Source organism: Bos mutus, chromosome 7 (genome assembly GCF_027580195.1).
Source record: "Bos mutus isolate GX-2022 chromosome 7, NWIPB_WYAK_1.1, whole genome shotgun sequence".
Taxonomy (NCBI): Eukaryota; Metazoa; Chordata; class Mammalia; order Artiodactyla; family Bovidae; genus Bos; species Bos mutus.
In genome coordinates, this window is record NC_091623.1 from 47,198,364 (window position 1) to 47,223,494 (window position 25,131).

The following is a 25,131-nucleotide window of genomic DNA, read 5'->3' on the forward strand; positions in this document are numbered from 1 at the left end:
CCCATGACCCCACACCTCACAGAAAAGCTGGGGCTCGCAGGCCAGATGTAACCTGCAGAGGGGGTAAAGGCTTTCACTTGAAGGTCAAGCGGAGGGCTGGAATATAAGTTCTCCCAGAGGAGCAGTCCCAGAGAGGAAAGGTCAACGTGTAGGAATCATTGTCCCATGAGGAATCTGAGGGCCTTACTCAAGGTTGTGTCGTCCGTCAGCCAGTGGCTGGTCACTCAGGCCCCCAGTGGCTGAGCTCTCACACTGCCTTGAGAGCATTCTAAGTCGTTTCAGTCGTGTCAGACTCTGCAACCTTATGGACTATAGCCCGCCAGGCTCCTCTGCCTATGGGATTATCCCGGTAAGAATACTGGAGTGGATTCCCATGCCCTCCTCTAGGGGATCTTCCTGACCCAGGGATAGAACCCACATCTCTTATATCTCCTGCATTGGGAGGCAGGGTCTTTACCACCCCTTTTCCAAAAAGTAGGCTACTTTGAGCCTGCTGAAGTGCTGTGTGACCAGGGGCAAGGAGCTTGACCTCTCTGTGCTCTGGTTTCTGTACAATGGAGCCAATGGTCGCTTTGACCTCACGGGCTTGTGGTTAGGATTCGGTTTATTCACCAAAGGCTTAGCAGGGAGGTGGCCCGGATGTCATTTGATCCCTGGAAGAGAAAGCTTAAACTCGGAGAAATCAAACATTTTCAGAAAATCATAAAGCGCGTGAGTAGTATTCCACCTATTTCCACGTCTTCGCAGTACCCTGCGCTGCAGCTGAGTGACCTCCATTGAGTCTCTGTCTTCTCTGTATCATCTGCAGCGGAATAGTGGGTAGTAAGGAATTGAATTATTCACGAGTCCTCCGGCCGTGATGGCCAAGTTCACATCCTAAGTGGGAGGTCTTGCTTCTGCACTGGGTGGCCAGAGGGTCTGACTTCGCCACAGCCTCAGGAGACCCTGCGTGGGACGCTCGAGGCCACCTCCGGTCAACGCGTTCAGGGCCAAATTCTGCACTTTGCTCCAAGTCTTGTCCGGGAGCGCGGCTGACGACCCCTACGACTGGCCGCCGGCCTTGACAGTCTTTGCTTCTTAGCCAATCTCCGTCACCCTCCGGGCTACGCCCTCAGTTCCTCTAGCGCCAGTCGCGCAAGTTTTTTCGGAGCCCCGCCCTTGACCCCCAGCCATTGGCCATCAGGGCTGCCCGTCTTCCTCCGCGGCTCCAATCTTCGCCCGCCTCCGGGCCCCCGCCTCCCAGCACCTAGCGCCCAGCTGGACCACCCGGGGGCCCCATAGTCTCTCCCAATAGTCCCGCCTCCACCCCTCAGTGATTGGCTTCAGGGGCTGCTCGTCTGCTTCATTTCCACCAATATCCGCTGCCTCCAGGGATGGTTGGCCAGCACGCAGCCAATCGGAGTACGGCTTGGACCCCTCCCGCGGCGCGCGCGGAGGGTGCACGGGGCGGGGCTGTGGCGGGCTGGAGGTGGCGGCGGCGGCGGCGGCGGCAGCGGCGGTGGCGACACGTCCCAGCCGGTGAGGGGGCGAGGGGGGCGCGGGGCAGCGCAGGCGTCGAGGGGGCCCGCGCCTGTCGGGCCGACCTAGGGCGAGGCGCAGTCCTGTCATGGCCCCGGGGCGGGGGCGGACGAGGCGGGGCGTGACAGCAGCATCGCGGGGACGGGGAGAGGTTAAAGCCGACCCCCCGACCTCCACACCGCGCACCTGATGCCCCCTTGGGATCCCCACAGCCATATCTGAGGCCCTCACCGACAGCCCACACATAACTGACAGCACAGCCCTTCTCGTTGACATCTCCCGTCAGACACCTGAGTCTGTCCACCTCGCTGACATCCCTCACCCCCTGAGGCCGTGCCACCAGGTGCCTCGCACAGTTGACTCTGCACCCCTACGCGCACCTGTCTCTCTGACCCCCCCCCTTATATTCCTTCCCCTTCACACACCTGACACCGCGCCCCCAACCCTCGAACACCTCCTCCTCGCACATCGTCTGAGACCTTCCCTGACGATGCCCCCTACACCACAGGGCGTTCCTCTCCTCCTTTCGGCGCCACCACACCTGGGCCTGCACCCCCCACAGCGACGCCTGAGCCTGTGACCCCAAACTCACCATTCCCCACTCATGTCTCAACTTGTTCCGTTGCCTCACTGGCTTTTATCACACCCAAGTCTGTGCCCCTCTCACTGCCCCCATCTTAAGTCATCTGGGTCAGCGCCCTCAGGTACGTCCACCTGCACAGGTACACACCTGTCTCGTGCCCTTGGCAGTCCCTTGTGACTTGAACCCCCAGTCCGTACCCACCTGTACTTTCTTCCACATGCACCTGTGTTTGTGCCCACTCTATAATCCAGGTTTTCCAACATTCACCCAAGCCTTGCTGTCTCAGGATCACGGCACCTTCCACCACCACCCTCTGAGAAAAAGCCCACCCAGATGTTATCTTTTCATTTATGATGGTCTGTTAAGTGATGTCCGGGCTTAGCATAATCCTATCAGCCAGACAAACTGGAATTATCTCCATTTCACCAGCAACGAACCTAAAGCGATTTGAACCGGAGTGGCATTGCCCACCTCTTCCTGAGCACTGAGCATTGCTGCTGACCCTTCTCTGTGGACCTCCCCAACTTGTGCCCATCTGTTGTGTTTATTTCTAAGGGACTGGTAGGGAGGGGACCCCCACCCTCCCTGCAGCTGTTCCTCAGGAGTCATGACTTTGGCTGGGTCCGGAAAGGCTGAGCTGGAAGGGGCGGCCCCTGGTTGCTTTCTGAGCACGTGTCTCAGAGTCCAGGAGCTGCAGGGGGCGGGGGCACTGTTGCAGCTGGGCTTTAACACCTAGGGTGCCTCTGGCCCAGCTCGCAGTGTCGCCTGGTGGCAGGGATTGCCAGACTTTGGGACTCTGGCTCCAGCTCTTATAGACTGAGTCTCCTTGCTGACCCGGGAGAGCTCCTTGGGCCCTTGATGCTGATAAACCGAGGGAGTAACGAAACACTCTTCAGAATGAGAAGGCTAATGTTTCAGCTGCTTAGAGATAAACTGCAAAACTAGCCTGGCTTGGTGCTGGGGATAAAGATTTTTCTGGAACTTTTTAAGTTCCCTTGAGTGTGATTTACAAGTGTGCAGTGTGGAAGGAGGCTGGTGGCTTTATTGTTAAAAAAGCAATAACGTGCCGTTTCCTGTAAGGCTTGCACAGTACTTCTTAACACCTACCCACCCCTCGCCCCCGTCTCTCCCTGGAAAGATGGTGCTGGAATGTTCTGAAGGGTCTTGTTCTAAAGCCAGTGGGGTTTTCTGTCCAAATTCAAACAGAGTCATTTAAAATGTGTGCGTGTGTGTGTATGTGTATCTGTAGATGTTGTATGTATTTGGTTATACACATGCACACATTTTATATGTATGTACATGCATGTATTATATATATATATACATATGCAAAGATATGAATAAACTGACAAGGTAATTGATCTACATGGTAAAAATAAATAAAATCAAGCAGTACGAAAGGAAACAAGAGTAAAAACCAGGCAGATCTCCCCATACCTGTACCCTATCCCCTTCTGGAGGGCCTCATTGTTAATAGTTTCTCCTATATAACAATGTTCCCTTCTAGAGGTGGTCTAAGGGCCCCTTTTAAACCACTGGTAAATTTGTATCAAATTGTATCAAAAGGGTGGGTGACTTTATAACCAGTTCCTTACTGATGGCTGTTTAAGTTGTCTCTCATATGTTGCTTTTTTATAAAATATTTATTTTTTATTTATTTTTGCACGGGTCTTGGTTGCAGCTGTGTGCTGTGTTAGGTGCGGTATGTGGGATCTATTTCCCTGACCAGAGATCGAACCCAGTCCCCCTGCATTGGGAGAACTGGAATCTTAGTCACTGGACCACCAAGGAAGTCCCTCATATTTTGCTTTTGCAAACCAAACTGCAGTGAATAGATTGAGTCTTGCATGAGCAAATTCATAGTAAAAGTGTGTGGGGCTCCAGTCAAGCACAGACACTTCAAACCGTCTCTGTCTTCATGGAGTTTAACATCCAGCTGCAGCAACCTCCTAAGAGTGGCCAGGCCACAGGACACGTACATCTAAATGGTTAATGCTCCTCCGTGGAGGCTGTGCGGTCATCAGTATTCTCAGCTGTGGAGTTGGAATGCCCATTTCCTCCCCTGGCGGCCAGGGCGGTTATTGTCAAGCTCTGGTCTCTCCAATCTTTCTATCCGTCCCTTTCTGAGGTGTTCCTGCCCGTAGTGGATGGTGATTAAACATTAGATTTGTTTCTCTTCGAGAGTCTAAAGTTCAGTCCAAAAAAATATTTGAGTCCCTCCTCTGCAGGGCTCTGAAGGTAACTATAGTGGTTGGCAGTGGGAGAGGTGGTCCTTTCTAGAGAAAGATGCAGGCACTGCCTGGAGTCCCAGGATGGCAGGTCGGAAATATTGACTGTTGCTTTCTTTTTTTTTTTTTTTTACACTTGGATCCAGCAAAAGAATGAAGGTGTCAGATGAGGCTGACACAAGTCACAGATGTTAAATCTATTTGGGAAGTTGTCTTGAGACTTTCTTGCGTTGTCAGTGATTTCCCACTATTGGCACCAGGTGGAGGGCGTCATCAGCCCAAGGGCAGGCCTTTTCACATTTGTCATCCCGTATTTTAGTCTTCTTTTTTGGCACTTAGACATTAGAGGAATATTGAGTTGATTGGAGCCGTTAGCTTATTTGGGTTTTGCAAGCCAGCTCTTTTAAAAAATGCATTGTATTTTTTATTTTAAATGTGAACTACTTCTTAGTAATAATAGTACATAATGTGCACATGAAAAGAAAGAAGGTAGAAAGAATAAGGAAACCAACACCCAGTTTAAAAAGTAGAATGTTGCCCCAGCGGCCCCTCCCTGGTCCCTGTGCTATTTTTAAAATATGCTTGTCAACGTTTGTTTTCTTCACTGAATACCTTTTGCTGCAGCTGAGAGCTTAGGTTACAGGGTCTCAACAGCGATCAGGAGAAGCCAGGCTTTCTGTTGAAGCTTGGCCATCAGGGCAACCTATGGGATACAAAGAGAGGTGCGATGACCTCAGGGCCGTGGGCAGGTCACTAGCCAAGGCACAGTATGCACTCGGGAGGCTCGGAGGCCTGCTGTACTCGTTTCCGGAACTGCCAAAACAGATAACCCCAAACTGGACAGCGTGAGACGACGGGGTTTCTTCTGTCACTGTTGTGGAGCTCAGAACTCCAGAATCAAGGGATTGGCAGGTGCTGTGGACTGAATGTTTGTGTCTCCCCTAAAATTCGTATGTTGAGACTTAATCCCCCGTGTGATGGTATTAGGAGGTGGGCCTTAGGGAGATGATTCTGTTATGAGAGTGGAGCCCCCACGAGTGGGATTAATGGCCTTCTAAAAGAGCCCCAAGAGAACTCTCCTGCCCCGTCTGCTCTGTGAGGATGCAGAGAGGTGGACTTCTGCGAACCAGAAAGAGAATCTGAACAGACACCAAATCTGCTGGCACTTCTCAGCCTCACATTTCTGTTTACAAGCCACCCAGCCTACGATGTTTTATCACAGCAGCCAGAACTGACTAAGACAGCAGGCTTGTATCCTACCTGGACCCTGAGGGAGACCCTTTCCTTGCCTCTGACGGCTGCCAGCAGTCCTTGAGTTCCTCAACTTGCAGCTCTAGCACCCTAATCTCCATCTCTGTCTTCTGAAGATTTATTTTTTAATTAAAAAAATTAATATTTATTTATTTGTCTGTGCCGGGTCCTACCTGCGGCACGCAGGATCTCCGGTCTTCGTGATGGCACACAGAATCTTTAGTTGGGGCATGAGGGAATCTTTTAGTTTCGGCATGTGGGATCTAGTTCCCCAGCCGGAGATTGAACCCGGGCCCCGCACACTGGGAGTGCAGTCTTAGCCCCTGGACCACCGGAAAGTCCCTTCCCCTGTCTTCACGTGACCTTCTTCCCTGTATGTGTATCCTCCTTTAAGGACAGCCATCATTGGATTTAGGGTCCACCAAATCCAAGATGACTCATCTTGATATCCTTAGCTAATTACACCTGAAAGACCCTATTCTAAATGAGGTTACTTCCTGAGGTCCTGGGTAGACGCGAACTTCAGGAGACCTCATTTAACCTCTACAGCTACAGAGCCAGCATTCCTGCCAGGACATTATTGAAGGAGGTGCTCGTCCAGCAGCCTCTGCTGCTTCAGACAAGATGGGCCGGCAGGGTCAGAACACACTTCTCAGGCCCTCCAGGTGACCCATGTGCACAGTCCCGCAGCTCCCTCACTCACCTGCTTCCCTACTGGAAGATGGGAGCACCTGCTCGGTGCTAGCAAGGACCCAGACATGTGAACAGATGTCTTCATTTTGCTCTTTGCCACTCCTTGGCATGTGCTTACCTACGGAGTTTGGTCTGGATCATCTCAGTTTTACAGAAGGGTGACCAAGGCGTCAGGGGACCTTGGTCCAAAGATACATAGCGAAAACGTGGGAAAGCTAAGGCAGACCTAGGTTGTCCTGAATCCAGGTCCTGTCCTCCTTCAAACCAGTCACCCATAGCACTGTGCTTCCTGCCACTGTTAGAATCTGATATTTATACAATGTCCTGGAATGCCACCACCAGCACAGCTTCCAGGACTGGAACAGACCTGAAGCCTTACAGCACAGCTTTTCTATCATCTGTAAATATCTGTGTGCCAGGGTCAGGGACAGGTGTGGGGGAGGCAGAAATACCAGCTCAGAAGGGTGTGGGCCATGGGAGTGGCTCAGACATACCCCCAAGGAACTGGGGCACTGTATCTGATGGGTCCTGAGCAGAGGCTGGGGGTGCTAATTCAGGAGCTCCCAGGGACCTAAAAGCCAGCAAGGAGTTAGCGAGGTGACAGAGCATTATGAGCAGAGGAAACAAGCAAGCCTGAATATGGCAGGACCCAAGAGAAGGCCGGGCCAGGGAACACGCGAGGGTCCTGAGAGGGGATTGGGTTGAAGGACCTGGTCCGTGATGAGAGACACAGGAGAGGTCTTGCATTGAGGCCAGGCCACTGTGGACAGGCTGATCAGCAGACCCTCTGACCACCTGTACCTCCCCGACTATGAGATGAGGACCAGAATGGAAGACCTGCCTTGGAAGTTTCGAGACTTCCAAGATGGAAATGTGCCAGGACAGAGCTCCGAACGGATGTCAGAGCCATTGCTCTGTCTCCAAGTGGTGTACCTTTGCCATGGTACGAGTTAAGAAAGTCAATATGTACATTTCATTAGGTGTTAATTAGCCACGCTGACCCACGACCTGCCTGGTCTACAATGTCAACACAGCTAATCTCACCCTCGCCCTGTCTAAAGAGCTGATTCCTAGGTCACACTCAGTGACTCTGATTTATGTCTCGGGGCAAGAGCCCTGCACGAATGTCACCAGAGATTCTGGGACAGGCGCTCCTGGGGGTTTAGTTGACATGCTGCCCTCCCCTCCCCTACTTTGGGCAGGTCTCTGCAACCATGAGAAGGGAGGGGATGGGGTGGAGTACATGGCTTATAGCCTTGCTGGTCACACCTTAGCCAGTGACTAGTCTAGCCTCCCATTAGTGATGAGGTGCCTAAGAGCCAGACTTTGAAGAACAGACAGTTTGGGGCCTATGAGCCCCATTTTTTGGCCCTGCCACATGGCATGTGGGATCTTAGCTCCCCAACCAGGGATTGATTGCCCCCTGCAGTGGAAGACTGGGAGCTTAGAGTCTGAACCACTGGACCACCAGGGGAGTCCCCCAGGGCGCCTCTTTGATCAGTCAGAGCCAAATGCTGACCAGCCCTGAATGTCCGAGTCGGAGGTTGCCCTGCTGACTCTGAGCAGCGTGCTGGTAGCATGGTCCCATGGCCGAGGGCTTAGTGAGAGCAGGAGCTTCCTAAACTGCCATCATTTAATGGACAGTGGGGCGCCACTCTCCAGATTTTAACACTTTGAGGAGATGAACCTGCGGGAGACAGAGTCGAGGGTCGGATGCCACAGACTGATGCTCAGCCCTCTGGGAAGCCCCAGCATGGAAGTGTGTAGGTACATGGTGAGGCATGGGAGCTGGGGAGGCCTGCTTGGTAGAACCGGGTGACCTTAGCCCCTGTCTGACTCCTCATTAGGGAGCATGCTACCCCAGAGACCTGCTTGGGCAACCCCAGCCTCAGAAGATAGTGACAGAGGAGGAAAATGAGGCCAAGGAGGTTTAATAACATGTCCAAGGTCACACACTAGACTCCATCCTCCCACAATACCAGTTCAGCATGGCAAGGAGCCTGGGCATGCTCCCACCCGGGGAACAAGGCAGACAGTGATAGAAAAGGGGTGTTCATGCTGCTGGCGCGTGATACACTGTCTTCACAGTGGCTTCAGGTCCACACCTCTGGGTTTCTGCTAGGCACTGCCACTAAGTGTGACCCAGGCCCTTGCCTTCCAGGGTCCCCGGGCTAGTGGGGAAGGGGTGTGGAAAACAACCGCTCCCAGCACAGCAGAGAACCATGGAGTGCTCAGTCCAGGCAGAGCAACTAACCTTGGGAAGGTGAGACCAGGATATTTAGGATGGGCTTTGAAGGATGCAGAGGAGTTTGCCAGGCATAGGAGTAGGATGGAGAACACGGCCAAAGCGAAATCAATTCACTCATCCAGTAAATAATTGAGTAGGTGCAATTGAGTAGCCCTGTGCTGGGCTCCGTGTGTCAGGAACACACGGCTTTGGGGTTAAGATTTTACACAAGTGCAGCCTCTTAGCAGAGGAGCATGAAGACCATTAAATGTCTCAGTTTGTTTTAGGTTACTTCACACACCATTGACCACAGGCGTTGGCAGCACTGTCTGCCAGGACCAAGGACAGTGATTGCCCATAGAATGTTCTGGGTCTTTCAGGACATGGGTGTCTGACCTGTAGAGACAGCAGCACAGGGTTGCAGTGACCGGAGTTGGTCTGCAGTACATGCACCGGAGGGCACGTGCAGCAGGGAGAAGGAGCAGGCAGCAGCCAGCTGGGCAGAGTTAACAGGGAAAGGCCTTACGTAAGATGCCTCCCCTCACTTAGGCCCATTAACTGGAAGAGGAAACAGCCTTTATCAACAGGCAGATAGGATGTTAATAGGCTTCCCTTTGCCAAGAGATTACGGGGTCTGTGCCACAGCTGCTGGGAACTCCATCTCCCGAGAAACTGCCCCCCCCCCGTTTGTGTAAACACTTACCTCGTCCTACGGGGGGTCACCCAACTGTGGGTGACCCTGCCACACGCTGGCATGCCTGGTGGCCCTGCTCAGGGAGCTGCCTGTGAGTGTGTGTGTGTGTCTGTCCGTGAGTGTGTGTAAGGACGGCCTCGGATGTGGAGCGGCTGCAGCGGCGTGGTGCCCGTAGGACAGGCCGTCTGAGGCCCTGGGGCCCAGGCTCGTGTTTCTTTGTTTGCGCGTTTAGCGGCCTCCTCCTGGCTCTGATGGCCATAGTTGCGGTGCACAAGCTCGTCACTGCTGCAGCTGGGCTCTCTCTAGTTGCAGCATCAGGGCTCCTTTCTGGTTATGGTGCGCGGGCTTCTCATCGCCATGGCTTCTCTTGTGGGCTCAGTACTTGCGGCTCAAGGGTTTGGCTGTCCCAAGGCACGTGGAATCTTCCCAGACTGGGAATCGAACTTGTGTCCCCTGCTTTGGCGGGCGTATTCTTAACCACTGGACCACCAGCGAAGTCTGAGGTTCATGTTTCTTAGATAGTGCTGTTCAGTAAGTTATGTTGCTGCATGGTGTCCCCTGCCCCCATCCCCACTTCACTTTAACTTTTGTTTACTGAGTGGTATAGAAATAGCAGGTGAAAAGATAACCACTTGGGTTTTTGCTTTTTAAAAGGTATTTATTTGACCGTGCTGGGTCTTAGCTGTGGCATGTGGGATCTAGTTCTCTAACCAGGGATTGAATTCAGGCCCCCTGCCTTGGGAATACAGAGTCTTAGCCACTGGACCTACTGGGGAAGTCCCAATAAACACTTGTTATTTGGGAAAAAAACCCCATCCCAAACTGGGTGAACTGAAAACGGGCTTTGTGGGCTCCAGGGAGAAGAAGTCCAGGTGCTTCCTGTACCTTCCAGATTCTTTTGGCCTGCTGGGTGCCAGGACACCCCAAGTCTGCTGGTGTCTGCCTCCCCTCCTGACCTTGGCTCTGTGTTGACTGCCCTTGGCCTAACTTCCCCTCCTTGGAGAAAAAGGACTTATCTAGCACAGGAGGCTCCCTCAAAAGTCTCAGCTTTGATTCCAGCACTCCAAACCCAGGAAAGTGAGCTCTCATGACCTGAGCAGGGTCACCCAAGTCACCCTGGAGTCAAGGGGAGGGTCAGCGTCCCCTTCTCCAAGGAGATAGAGGGTGGAGTAGGTGGCTACCAGGGTGCAGTCTCCAGGAGAGGTCTGGTCGTCCACAGCATGTGTGGCCCACCTTGCAGGAGCTTAAGCATCTCCTCCAGACTGTCAGTTATTTTCAAAGTCATCCGAGGTATTTCCTCTGCAGGCGGGGAGGGGAATGAGCAGCAGCAAGCAGTGCATGTCACCCCCCGTGCCCCAGATGCCACCAGAGAACCCTGGGAGTTAGGAACATGACTCTCAAGCTCAGACTCACTTGGCCTGGGAGGGGCCAAGAAGGTTTCTGTTTTGTTTTATGGTTTTAAAGTCTTTTATTGCACTGTAATTTACACACAGTAGAGTGAATAACCCATAAATGTACAGCTCAGGAATTATTACGTCCATTCACACGTGAAACCTGATCAAGATACAGAGCCTTTCAAGACCCCCAGCTGACCTCTCCACACCCCTTTCTTGTCTGACCCACCAAAGGTAACCCCATCTGATCCTAACATCACAGGTGCATCTTGTCTGTGCTTGAATTTCTTGTTTAATTGTGTTAAGATATATACAACAAAATAAATAAGGCTTCCCAGGTGGCTCAGGGGTAATCCTCCCACCAATGCAGGAGATGCTGGTTCAATCCCTGGGTCAGGAAGATCCGCTGGAGGAGGAAATAGCAACCCACTCTAGTATTCTTACCTGGAAAATTCCATGAACAGAGGAGCCTTGCAGGCTACAGTCCATGGGGTCACAAGGAGTCAGACACAACTGAGCATTCATACACACTCAACATAAAATATACCATCTTAACGTTTTTTAGTGTACAGTTCAGTAGCATTAAGTACATTCACACTGTTGTGCAACCGAAACCACCATCCGTCTCTAGAACTTTCCCGTCTTCCCAGACTGAAACTCTATCCCCTTTAGACACTAACCGCCCTCTCCCCCAGCCCTTGTGTCTGCGCTGAGTCTCTTTGGTTGTGTCCGACTCTTTGTGACCCTGTGAGCTGTAACCCGCCAGGCTCCTCTGTCCACAGGATTCTCCAGGCAAGAACACTGGAATGGGTTGCCATGCCCCACCCTCTCCATGGTGGCGCTTCCCCAGAGCATGTACATGGCAACCACCCAGTTAATCTGACTCAAAATAACCTAGTAGGGGAGGGGAGGATCACAAAAAACTGTGGAAAATTCTGAAAAAGATGGGAATACCAGACCACCTTAGCTGTCTCCTGAGAAACCTGTATGCAGCTCAAGAAGCAACAGTCAGAACCAGACATGGGACAATGCCTATTTCCAAATTGGGAAAGGAGTACGTCAAGGCTGTATATTGTCACCCTGCTTATTTAAGTTATATGTAGAGTACATTGTGCAAAATGCAGGGCTGGATGAAGCACAAGCTAGACTCAAGATTGCCAGGAGAAATATCAATAACCTCAGATATGCTGATGACACCACTCTTATAGCAGAAAGCAAAGAGGAACCAAAGAGCCCCTTGATGAAAGTGAAAGAGGAGAGTGAAAAAGCTGGCTTGAAACTCAACATGAAAAAAACTAAAATCATGGCATCAGGTTCGAACACTTCATGGCAAATAGATAGGGAAACAATGGAAACAGTGACAGACTTTATTTTGAGGGGACTCCAAAATCATTGTAGATGGTGACTGCAGCCATGAAATTAACAGACACTTGCTCCTTGGAAGAAAGGCTATGACCAACCTAGACAGCATATTAAAAAGCAGAGACATTACTTTGCTGACAAAGGTCCATTAGTCAAAGCTATGGTTTTTCCAGTAGTCATGTATGCATGTGAGAGTTGGACCATAAAGAAAGCTGAGCGCTGAAGAATTGATGCTTTTGAGCTGCGGTGTTGGAGAAGACTCTTGAGAGTCCGTCGGACTGCAAGGAGATCAAACCAGTCAATCCTAAAGGAAATGAATTTTAAACATTCATTGGAAGGACAGATGCTGAAGCTGAAGCTCCAATATTTTGGCCACTGGATGCAAAGAGCTGACTCATTGGAAAAGACCCTGATGCTGGGAAGGATTGAAGGCAGGAGGAGAAGGGGACAACAGAGGATGAGATGATTGGATGGCATCACCAACTCGATGGACATCAGTTTGAGCAAGCTCCGGAAGTTGGTGATGGACAGGGAAGCCTGGCGTGCTGCAGTCTATGGGGTCACAAAGAGTCAGACGCGACTGAACTGAAGGGAGAAGAGGGTTGGTGAGGAAAGGGAGGCCTGAAGTGTGACCAGGCTCCTACCACCCCGGAAGGGCACTGGAAGCGCTTCCCTGATGGATCAGAGAAGGGCCTCCCAGGGCAGATGGAGTGGAGGGCTATTTAGTGTGCTGTTTTAAATTTTGTTTCTTTGTTTTTGCTGCACCGTGTCTTCGTCGCTGTGTGTGGGCTTTCTCTGATTGCGTGGGTGGGGGCTACTCTTGGGAGCAGTGTGCAGGCTTCTCACCCGGGTGTCTTGCTGCAGAGCACAGGCTCTAGGCGCACAGGCTTATCTGCTCCGCAGCATGTGGGCTCTTCCTGGGCCAGGAACTGGACCTGCGTCCCTTGCATTGGCAGGCAGATTCTTATCCACTGTGCCACCAGGGAAGGACCGGCTGGGTTTGTGTGTGTGTGTGTGTGTGTGTGTAAAGGACACATGACTTAAAATTTACCATTTTACCTTTTGTTCCTTTGGTTTTGGGGCCGTTCTTCACAGCATGCAGGCTCGTAGCTCCCTGACCAGGGATTGAAGCCGTGCCTCCTGCAGTGGGATCTCAGAGTCCTATCCACTGGAGCGATAGGGAGTTCTCCCACTCCACCCAGTTCAGTGGCGCGTAGTGCAGTCCCAGCGCTGTGCTACTGCCGCTTCAAAAGAACCTCGTCACCTCCTGAAGAGGGAGCCTGTCCCCTTGCCCCCAGCCTCGACAACCTCCAGCCTGCTTTCTGTGCCTGGGGACCTGCGTGCTGTGGACACTTGATGTATCTGTGTGGAGTCTCGTAACACCTGGCCCTTTGTGTCTGCCCTCTTGCTCTTGGCACAGGGTTTTCAAGGTTCGTTCGTGTTGTAGCTCATGTCAGTGCTTCATTCTTTTTTTTCCCCAGAGGAATTCATTCCTTTTTATGGCTGAGTAATAATAATTTAGCGATTGCAACCAGTGCTGCTCTGAACACGGGGTGCGAGGATTTGCTTGAATTTCTGTTTTCAGCTCTTCAGAGTGGGAGTAGAGTCTTGGGGTCACATGGTAACTCTGTGTTCAAGTAGCTGGGGAGCCTCCAGACTGATTTCCATAGCCACAGCCCTATTGCACATTCTGGAACAGGAGGATTCCAGGTCCTTGCGGCAAGTTCGGGCAGACCTCAGCAGGATGAAGTCGGGGGAACGTGGTTCTCTTGTGTTCCGGCTCACTCACCCCAGGCTTGGCCAAGCCCAGCTCACAGGTCAGAGAGCCCAGGCCCCCAGGCATTAAGGCACTGCCCAAGGGCGTGCACCGGGCGAGGGCCGGAACCAGCTTTGGACCCAGGACTCTCCCTTCCCAGTTATACTTCCCTGACAGGTGGCAGAGGGGAGGCCGAGCACTGACCCTGGAAGGAACCACAGGAGTGACCATTCCAGCCAGCCTGGGTCAGGGTGAGTGGCGAGGCAGAGGGTGGTGGGGAGCGGGAGAGAGGAGGCAGCACCCCCAGACAGGACTGATGCTAGATGATTTCCAGTGCAAATCCACTGTGTTTTTAAAAACATTTATTTGTTTGTCTGCACTGGGTCTCAGCTACGGCCTGTGGGCTCAATAGTTCCAGCGCGCAGGCTTAGTTGTCACGGCATGTGGAATCTTAGTTCCCAGACCAGGCATCAGACCTGTGTTCCCTGCATTGAAAAGTTGATTCTTAGCCACCAAACCAGCAGGGAAGTCCCCCACTGGGTCTATTTTTTAATTAAACTTAGATTCATTATATGTTTTGCCCTCATATCCTCCCCAGTGCTGTAATGGGACCACAAGATAGGACCAGAAGTCTTGGCAGTCTCTTCTCAATTGGGGAGCTCAGGGTCGGGGGTGGGCAAGAATCTGCCAAGGGTAGAGCCCTTGAAACAAGGGCCACCTGCCCTGCTGGCCTCCCTGCCCCACATTGGCCCCTCCCAGGCCGCCTCGTCCCAGAAAACAAGCCCACCACTCCGGGGTCTCAGAGAGGACATGGGCAGGTTCCTGGGTCCCCCCAACCTCCCTCCGTCGGACCCTGTCCTGTCTGAGTGACCCCACGGGCAGCCTCTCTAGGCCTCCTTAGCCTGTCCCCGGCTTCCCCGCTGCCCATACAGATCCACAGGCTCTCCTCTCTCTGGCTGGCTCATTCCTGCCCGGAGGCCTTTTGCACACCCTGACTCACTGTTGGAATGCAGCTCCTGCCAACCCCTCTACCCTCAACCCTGTCTATTCTAGCGTCAGCTCCAGCATCCCCTCAGGAGGCCAGCTTGGCCACCCAGGCTTGAATCTGGGTCCCCATCTCCCCGTTCAATTCCTTCCTGGGGTGTGATGGTTCAGCTCTCTGAACTGTCTTGCTTGCTTCTGCGTGAGGGCACATGCCAGTTTGCTGCCATGCCCCCAGGGCCCAGCAGGGCCTGGCACGAGGAGGCTCTGGGCACCTACCAGCCTCCCCGGGGCAGCCACTGGGCTGCAGGCAGCCCTGGCCGTTGTGGTTTTCTCTTCGTCTTATGCTGACCTGGAGTCGCTCTCCTGTGGCTCTGTGCACCGTCCCCCAGGGCCACTGCCCAGCATCTTGCAACAGTCTGTCAGTTTCTCATGGCCGCAGTAGCACACTGCCACACACACGGAGACTGAAAGCCACACAAGCTCAGGATCCTTTGGTTCCGGGGGTCAGACGTCTAAAATGGGTCTGCAGGGCTGGAGATTCCAGAAGAAAGTCTGTTTTCCTTGCCTTTTTCGGCTCCCGAAGGCCATCTGTGTGCTCCTGACAATGGTCCCTTCTACCGCCTTCAAAGCCAGGGTAGCGTCTTCAGATCTTTCTGAGATCTGCCTCCATCATCACCTCTCCTTCTCTGACCTTCCTGCCTCCCTCCCTCTCTCTCTTTTTCTCCATTTACTTGGTGGTGCTGGGTCTCAGATGTGGCACGCAGGATCTTCTTTGCTGTGTGTGAGCTCCTAGTTGCAGCATGTGGGATCAGGCTCCCTGACCAGGGATTGAACCCGGGCCTCCTGCGTTGGGAGCATGAAGTCTTAACCACTGGACTAGCAGGGAAATACCTTTCTCTCTCAAGGACTTGTGATGCCATTAGGGCCATCCTGATATCCAAGACAGTTTTTCTATCCCAAGTTCCTTAATTTGATCACACCTGCAAACTTCCTTTTGCCATGTAAAGTGACATCCACAGGTCCCAGGGAGTTAGGACAGATGTCTTTAGGGGCCACCACTCAGCTTACCACAGCCCTTTAAATATTGGACCAGAGTGGTCCTTATGGCTCCCTTTTCCAGGACCATTACCCCAAATGTCAGGATAAGAGGGTTCCAGGCCATTTGGTCCCTGCTCACAAGCTCCCACCCTGGCCCTGCCTGGTGGCACCACTCCCCCTGTCTGAGGTCCTCTGACCCAGAGTGAAGGAGTGAATTCCCCTCAGTTCCCACTCCCCAGGTGCTGGGGGCAGCGGGTGGCTGGCAGCCTTCAGAGGGTTGTCTGCAGAGCAGCAGCGCCTGGCCCTGGGAGCAGGCACCCTGCCCTGCCTCTCCCCACATCTATGTGCACAGTCGGGTTTGAGGCCTATAGGCGCACACCGATGTTTGTTCCTTGCACACTTCCAGTTTTGACTGCTGCAGCTGCTGGAACCTTTTGGACCACTGTTTCATCGTCCTCGGGGTCTCCCTCCCCAGACCTGCCCCTCCACCTCCAGTGGATGGGAAACAGCTCAGTCCGCACAGCAAGTGGCAGAAGAGTGAAGCAGTAAGTAAGTAACAGAGCGCTGCTTTAGCCCACAGGATAAACCGATCTGAGCAAATGGCCGAATAAGCAAATAAACGCGGGCCTGCCAGTGGCACTGGTGGTGCAGAACCAGCTGCCAGCGTAGGAGACAAGAGGGACTCGGGTTCGATCCCGGGTCGGGAAGGCCCCCGAGAAGGCAGTGGCACCCCACTCCAGTACTCTTGCCTGGAGAGTCCCATGGAGGGAGGAGCCATGGGGTCGCAAAGAGTTGGACACAACTGAAACAGTTTAGCATGAAGGTAGATAAGGGGGGTGGGGAGACCGCTGTCTGGAAGAATTCTGAGTTGTGTATGTATATATCCTCCCCTCTCAACCTCTTGCTTAAATTCCCTCTTCTACCCCACCTCTTGCCCATAGTGGGCTGGTTCCAAAGAGAAGAGTCTAGAAAGGGGAAAAGGATCACTAGACGGGGGTTAAAGTCCCCACTTTAACCAAGAAGCCCAGGTTCATCGCCCCTAGAGTAAATCTGTGCCCTCAGGGGCCCCGTGTGTAATGTTTGGGAGAGGGCCCCCCACCTCTGTGTACCTCCTGGAACCCCACAACCCAGGCTAATGGTGAGAAAACACTTGGGACAAGCCCAGACAGGGTGGTGAGGGGAGTTATCCTGCAGCACGAGGAAGGCCTCAAGCTCATGGATGAGACACAGAGGCAGAAAAGGGAGATTCGGGGAATAACTCAGAAAACCGAAGAAAGCCCGGAGTTCAGCGGACAGTTATGTTAGGACAAGAGCAGTAAAGGTCTCGCCGCCCGGGTCAGCCCAGGCTCCCTTTGCATGGTCACCCTTCTCAGATCTGTGGACCATGACACTGCAGGGTCTCAAGAGGCCCCTGCTTCTTTATTTTATCAGGCACTGCCCACTGCCCATAAGCCACCTCCATGCAGGGAGTGGTCCACACAAGGCCCTCCATTCAGAGGAAGGGGCAACTGGGGCTTGAACCAGCTCTAGCCCTTCACTGTGGAACGACCCGTCGGCATTTTCCAACATGGCATCTGCCCAGCCCGCCTGCGTGGGGTGGTTCTGCTCCTCTCATCCGGTCTCCCTTTGCGCCTCATTACCTCAGGTTGGGCCCAAGATATTAGATTTTTTAAATCCCGCAAGGTCCAGGGTATCATCTTTCCCCAGACAGTATTTCCGCTGGCTCTTTCCAGGCTTGAGGGAGCCAGAGACTGGGGCCACCTTCTTCCAAGTTCAAGACTGAACGTTCTCAGGCTGCCAGACACCAGGCCTCCGTCCCTCCAGCACCTTCCTTCTACCCCGCGGCCTTTGGTGAGTGCCCACAGGGACTGGTTACCCAGGGTCTCCATCGCTGACCGCTCTCCCCGCTGACTGCTCAGCCGGCCCCTTGGCTGCCTCTTCCAGGCTCACCTCTCAGGAACTTGCTGATTTTGGCCTCCGGTGACCCAGCCTCCTCAGATCTAAGGGGTCTCTGCCCTTTGGCTTCAAGTTCTGCATGGCTTTGAGAGTTGTCTCAGGAGCTGAGTGCAGCCAAACTCTTACCCCTGCCTCCCCTGCGCTACTGTTCCTTCAGGTTAAACAGAGTCTTTCTTAAGGGGCACATGCTTCTCTGGAAGAAGCATTCAGGATGAAATGATACTGAGGTCACTGAGGAGCCGGGCTCTGTGGACACGGATTCAGTTGTGGCTCTGGAGTCCCATGTCAAGGCTGGAGTTGCTTCTGCTCTTGGTCTGGCCAAGCTGCTCCACATCTCATCAGCAAAGCAGGGACATAAAGCAGTGACTGTGATGGCCCCAGTTATCAGCTGTGATGGTTATCACCGTGGCACTCTCCAGCAAGGACGCATGCTGCCTCAGCCTCCCCATCTGTAAAGTGTCATCCGTGGGCGTTGGTTAAGGCTGGACAGAGAACACAGGGGCAGACGGATTTAATGAACAACAGCTGCCATTGTTCCGTCGTGTCGAGTATCAGCCTTCACCCCATTCTCACCCCCACGTGCAGGGCCAGAGGCAGAGGGTGAAGGCCTTGGCCTGAGGAGAGACCAGGGTCAGGGTGCACCTGCCAGGAAGGACGCGGGTCTCCCTTCAAGCCAGGCAACACTAACCGCTCCTGTGGGGCCATGACTGCTAGCACCCTTCCCCAGCACAGAACTCGCCGACGCCGCTCAAAGGCACCCGGTGGGCAGGGAGGAACCAGACCACTGTGCCAGCCCCTCTAGCCACAGGCATCTGACGTGTTTCTCTGAAAACTTTGGCAGTCCCAGAAGCTCCTGGTTTTCTCATAACTTTTTTTTTTTTTTTTTTTAAGTTGTGTACTTTGAAATAACTTTAGACTCACAGAAAATGACAAAACTAGCTGAGAGTTCCTGATACCTTTCACCCAGCGGCTCCGACGGTTAGCGTCTCACACACGGTGCGGTTGTCTGAGCCGGAAACTAAACGTCGGCACGACACTAGGGTCTCGTCTCCAGACCGGAACCTCACGTTATCAGCTTTCCCCCTTGGGTTCTTTTTCTGGTCCAGGCTCGGATGTTGCATTTAGTCCTCGTGTCTCCTGAGTCACCTTCAATCTGTGAAGTGATGGTTCCGCAGCCTTCCCTTATTGTCCGTGACCTTCGCTCTGAGAACCGCTCAGCTGTTTGCAGAGTGTGCCTCAGTGTGGCTTGTCAGATGTTTCCTCGGGATCAGATCAGGGGTTGTGCATCTTTGGCAGAAACCCCACAAGTGACGCTGTGTCCTTCCCGTTGTGTTACATCCAGCGTGGGAGCTGTCGCTGTGTCCTGTCCTCTGTGGCTGACCTTGATCTCTTGGTCAAGATGGGGTCTGCCAGCTTGCTCTGCCCAGAGAAATTAAGTGTCTTGTGGAGAGATGCTGAAGACCACACAGATATCCCCCTTCTCATTGTATTTTCACTCTCTGCCTTTAGTGTCGGTCCACCTGTAGTTCTTTTTTGTAAAATTTCTCTACGGTAATGAATTATCTGTTTGTTTTTGGCTGTGCTGGGTCTTCACTGCTGAGTGTGGGCTTCTCTGGTTGCAGCAAGCGGGAGGCTACTCTCTCGTGCTGGGCAGGCTTCTCATTGCAGTGGCTTCTCTAGTTGCAGAGCACAGGCTCTGGGGCATTCGGGCTTCAGCAGTTGTGGCACATGGGCCCAGTTGCCCCACAGCATGTGGAACCTTCCAGCAGCAGGGATTGAACTGTGTCCCCTGCATCGGCAAGCAGATTCTTAAACCCCAGACCGCCAAGGAAGTCCCATTCGCAGTTTTTGGCAGCAATAGTGAACACCGACATTTGTCTGTTGGTGATTTTCTGTGTCCATCATTCCTTATACGTTCATTAGTTGAAATTCTGCCATAAGGAAGAGCTGTCTCTTCTCCTCTCTTCATGCAATTACCTGTAGAAATAAACGAAGGCCACTTCAGTGAAAACAGCAGAGGCTTGCTAGAGACAGGGGTCAGCTGCCACCACTGCATTTGGCAGAGACTGAAAGACAGCAGCGGGGAGAGAGCTTTATGGCGGAGAAGAGAAGGTTCAGGTGTGCCTGTTAGAGGCTCTAGGCAAGAGAAGTGGGGTGAGGGGATGCCTGCCCACAGCAGTTGCCTTCCATGAATGGCCAGGGAGGCATACTATTTTTTTTTTTTGGATTGTCCTAAGTTGGAAGCAGAAACAAAAATTAGGAAAGCTGCAGTCACCAAACTCCAGCTGTTTTGGGCCAGGTGCTGGAGTCATTATGGTTTGCTTCCCTGGCTGCTTATTGCAGAGGTCGTGGGTCAGAGTCCTACCATCATGCATGATCTGGCTGTTGTTCCTGTGTATGTTCTGTCTCTCTTACCCAAAGATTTTTGGGTTTTGTTTTGTTTTTTGTTGTTGTTTTACTGAGAACTTTTTTTTTTTTGAAGTATAGCTGATTTTCATGTTAGTTTCAGATGTACAGCATAGTGATTCAGTTATGTATTTTTTTCTGATTATATTCCATCATAGGATATCACAAGCTATTGAATATAATTCCCAAAGTGGTACAGTAAATCCCTGTTGCTTACTTGTTTTATGTATGATAGTTCATGTCTGTTAATGGGGGTGAGTTCTTGCATTTTTTAATTGAGGTATAATTGACATATTATAGTCACCCGCTGTTGTCCTGGGCTTCCCAGGTGGCAGTAGTGATAAAGAACCCACCTGCCAACGCTGGAGACACGACAGCTGCAGGTTCGATCCCTGGCTCAGGGAGATCCCTGGAGGAGGAAATGGCACCCCACTCCAGCATTCTTGCCTGGAGAATCCTGTGGACAGAGGAGCCTGGTGGGCTACAGTCCATGGGGTCACAAAGACTCGGACATGACTGGAGCGACTTAGCACCTACGTTGTTATCCTTAGGGGATTGGTTCCAGAATCTCCCTCAGATATACAAATCTGGGGGTGCTCAAGTCCCTCATTATAAAATGGTGTAGTATTCACATGTAACATCCTCCAGTCTACTTTAAATCATCTCTGTGCTGTGCTTAGTCCCTCAGTCGTGTTGACTCTGCGACCCCATGGAGTGTGGCCCACCAGGCTCCTCTGTCCATGGGATTCTCCAGGCAAGAATCCTGGAATGAGTTGCCATGCCCTCCTGCAGGGGATCTTCCCAACCCAGGGATCGAACCCAGGTCTCCCGTATTGCAGGCAGATTCTTTACCAGCTGAGCTACTAGTGGAGCCCCTAAATCATTTCTAGGTTACTTACAATACCTAATACAGTGTGTTATATAAATAGTTGCCTTGGATGTAGCCGGCCAGACTCCTCTGTCCGTGGAATTCTGCAGGCAGGAATACTGGAGTGGGTTGCCGTTTCCTTCTACAGGGGGTCTTCCCGAGCCCGGGATGGAGCTCTCACCTCCTGCACTGCAGATGGAGGCTTTACCACTGAGCCACCTGGGGAGCCCTGTGCACAGCAAATTCAAGTTTTGCTTTTTTGGAACTTTCTGTTTTGTTTTGTTTTTTCTTTCTTTCTTTCTTTCTTTTTAAAAAACTGTTTTCAGTCATCAATTGGTTGAATCCATAGATGCAGATCCTGTGGATACAGAAGGCTGACTGTGTATTAGTTTCAGGTTTACAATATAATGACTCAATATTTGTGTACATTGCAAAATAGGCAGCACAGTAAGCTAAACATATGTCATCATGCATAGTTACAAATTGTTTTATTCTTGTGCTGAAGATATTTTTAAGGAGGATCTCAGATCCCCTCCCACCCCTTCTCCCTTCAGAAAAACTCTCACCTAAGTCCCATTGCCTGTACAGTATTCTTCATGGGGGCCTAGTCTGCCTGCATGACCCAAAACCAAGCCAGCGCCTCACTTTAGAGTTTTCTCGACTTCCCCTCTGAATTGAGGAATGTGCAGTCAAACTTAAAAGCATATTCTCTCCTGGAAGGAGAGCCACAGGGCAGTGAGCTCAGCGGAGTGCCTGCCAGAGTGTCTTTCATGGTAAATACTAACAGAAATAACCTCTGGCCAGAGAGCTCCCGCCGGTCGTGGGGTGTTCATGAACTTCAAGAGGAGGCTGGAGCATTGAGGGTGAGCACCGGTCTCCCCGTGAATGGGCGTCCAGAACCTGAGACTGAGCTGAGCACAGAGCCCCGCGGAGAGACAGTGTCAGCAGCACAAGGAGTGGGAATGTGTGTCCCTCTGGTCCTTGGTATCCGCGGTCGTGCAGCAGACACAGTATCTCAGGAGGCCAGACATTCCAACAAAGGAACCGAGAGAGAGGCGTGGCCGCAGGGAGTGTGTGCCGCTGAGGGCCCTGGGGGACACTGGGGGCCAGAGCTCTGAGCTCTCTTCCATCTTTTTGGAAAGATCGTTTTTTAGGAGCCAGCATTTCCAGCTGGCCTAATGTTCCACACCCTCTCCTGTCGCAGATATTATACATCTTTGAATTTGTGAGCAACTTGCATTTTGAGAAAGTTGTGCTTTGATGCGAAACCAAAGGTCTCTCTCTGCTCCCCACCCAAAAGATGCTTATGTGGTTCATCCGGGCTGGAAGTATATTTGCTTGTCAGGGAACAAATCTGTCACTCTGAGCAAGTGGCTGCCCCAATCTGACCCTCACCCTTGACCCCAGGACCGTGTCTTGGTTTCTCCCCTGGGGCTCCTGGACCACAGAGAGCATCTCTCTGCTGTGATGAGAGACGCGGAGTGACCCGTGGGCCTGGTGCCTCTGAGATCCCTGGGGACCTCCTCTCCCAGTTATGAAAGCTGCGCCTCCTGTTCCAGGATTCACGGCACAGTTTTCTTTTCTAACTTAATTCACCTAAAGTTTATTTTGTATCACTACCCTAGAAAGAAATTAGGGTTTAAGTCTGAGCTTAAAATGTGTATGTATGGTTTAGTTGCTAAGTCATGTCTGACTTTTGTGACCCCATGGACTATAGCCTACCGGGTTCCTCTGTCCATAGGATTTTCCAGGCAGGAATACTAGATTGGGTTGCCGTATACACATGTATTAATGCATAATATAAAATGCGTAAGATAGGAAGAAATGACCATCTCCCAACCCACAGCTTGTAACAGTGTTCCTTCAGTCTGCTGCTTGAGACCCTTTATTCATGAAGTCAGTGCAGTTGGTTGTGGTTAGCTTTATCAAAATTAAGTAGAGGGGAGGGAGGGGGAGATGGCAGAGCAAATTGCATTTAAAACGTTTTTTTATATTCTATTTGTATTATTATTATTGTTATTTTTTGGCCGTGCTGGGTCTTCTTCGTTGCTGCCCAGACTTTTCCCGAGTTGCGGTGAATGGGGGCCCCTCTCTAGTTGCGGTTGCAGGCTTCTCACTGCAGTGGCTTCTCTTGTCGTGAAGCATGGGCTCTAGGGCATACGGGCTCCATAGTTGAGGCTCCCAAGCTCTAGGGCACAGGCTCAGTATTGTGACACACGGATTTAGTTGTTCCATGGATCTTCCCAAACCAGGAATCAAACCCAGGTCTCCTGCATTGGCAGGCGGACTCTTTACCACTGAGCCACCAGGGAAGCCCAGGGCTACCTATGGGACATCCCTGGCGGCTCAGCGGTTAGGAAACCACTCTTCCACGGCAGGGGGACTCGGGTTTGATCCCTGATTGGGGAGTTAAGATCCTATATGCTGTGTGACACAGCCAAAAATATTCTTAAATAAATAGAAATAAAAAAATAAAAGGGCTACCTGTTCCTTCCTGAAACTCTTGTTGCAGTTAGGGCATGGAAGTAGAAGCGTCTATAAGTGAATATATGATACAAAACATACTTCTGAATGTAGGTTACAGTCACAAAGATTTCTTAAATAACTGGTCAGCTAACAAATGTATGAAAAAAGATTTTTTTTTAATTTATTTCATTTATTTCAGTTGTGCTGGGTCTTTGTTGCTTTGCCCGGGCTTTCCCTAGTTACGGTGAGTGCGTTGACCTTCGTTATAGTGCCCGGGCTTCTCACTGCGGTGGCTTCTCTGGTTGCAGAGCACCGGCTCTAGGCGTGTGCCTCAGCAGCTGCGGAGAAGTCCCAGCCTCAGTGAACCCACCCTGGTGGCCGAGGCGGCCTGATGACTGTCCTGAGTATGGGAGCAGTGTGGGAAGTGGGGGCCCTAAGTCAGTAAAGGGGCCTCTTGGGGCAAGTTGAGGGGTCAATTCAGAATCATGTGGCAGTTTGGGGGAAAGAAGCCAGGAGGAAGCGGGGGTGGGGTCCCTGAGTGCAGAGGAGGGGTCTGACCAGAGAAGGGCACTATGGGTGTGGGGCAGCCCCTTGTCGGCTGTGTGAGTGGGGGCCAGCGAAATGCCAACTGCTGGCAAGTCTGCACCCATGGTCAGGCTCTCCCTGTCCCCTGTCCCCTCCGTGTCCGAGAGTCCTCCTCACTGTTGACAGCACTTTGTAAACACACGATCTGCTTCCCATCTTTGCATCTGGACAGCCTCCCACCTAGGCTCAGGCAGGGTCGCTCATTAGTGACAGGCCGCTTGGCGTCCTCCCGTGAGGGCTGAGGTCACACCTTCTCCCTGTCCCCGCCTCCCTTCTCTCCCCGTGGCTTCCCATCCAGACCGCCATACCTTCAGGCCACACCAGCGCCTGGTCATGGCCTTACTGGCCCGTGAGGCTCCACGCTCACCTGTCAGGGGAACAGCACGCATTCTGAGACATTCGCCAGGTTACCTGCTAAGAGGAGCTGCCCACGGCCTGCCTCTTTGCCCGCTCATCCACCAGTTAAGTTACTGTCCCGACACACGCCGGCAGCCCCCGTGAGGGTTTTAAACCTGCCTTTCTCCGTGCCAGTGCAGGCTGGTACCTGTCACTTACTTATTTGGCTGCACTGGGTCTTAGCTGAGGTGTGCAGGACCTCTCTTCAGTTGCGCATGCAGCTCTTAGCTGAGGCCTGTGGGGCCCAGTTCCCGGGCCAGGTGGAACTCGGGGCCCCTGCCTGGGAGCACGGAGTCTTAGCCGCGGGACCACCAGGGAGTCCCTCTGTCGTCATCTTTAGTTGTTGATTTTCCTCCCCAGTTCAGCTCAGTCGCTCAGTCATGTCCGACTCTCTGCGACCCCATGGATTTCCTTCCCAGTGATCTGGTTGTTTCTTTGCCCTTGTCTTGAGCTTGTTTTGGTTTTTTTGAAAGGGCAGAAGCTAGGAAATTAGCATTTGGCCTGAGAGGCAAAATTTTGAAAGCACCCCTCCACAGCCCTGTGGAAGGAATCTCTTTCTCTCTGCCCTGCAATCCTGGGGAGTTTCCTGGAGGCATCAGGCCCTGGCGGAGCAGCTTGCAAACTCTGGCTGCCCCTCTGCTCAGAGTTAGGGAGCCTGGGGCACCCCAGGTTCTCCTCCAAAAGGCGTCTTAGTTTCCTCTGACCCCAGTGACAAACCAGCACAAA

The 25,131-nt window shown here is 52.3% G+C and overlaps 1 protein-coding gene across 5 annotated transcripts in view; it reads left to right on the forward strand.

The window, feature by feature from the left end:
* Nucleotides 1–25,131, forward strand: part of SLC25A42 (solute carrier family 25 member 42) — a 44,635-nt gene that overhangs the window by 4,120 nt on the left and 15,384 nt on the right. Inside the window, exon 1 of one of the 5 annotated variants that reach the window (XM_070373399.1) lies at nucleotides 1,406–1,518. The exons of 2 other annotated variants lie outside the window; for them this stretch is intronic. The gene's annotated coding sequence lies outside the window, so the exon portion shown is untranslated. Of the gene's footprint in view, nucleotides 1–1,405; nucleotides 1,519–16,135; nucleotides 16,278–25,131 lie in introns of those variants that run through there. 2 more of the 5 variants (XM_070373398.1, XM_070373397.1) reach the window with 2 other exon arrangements.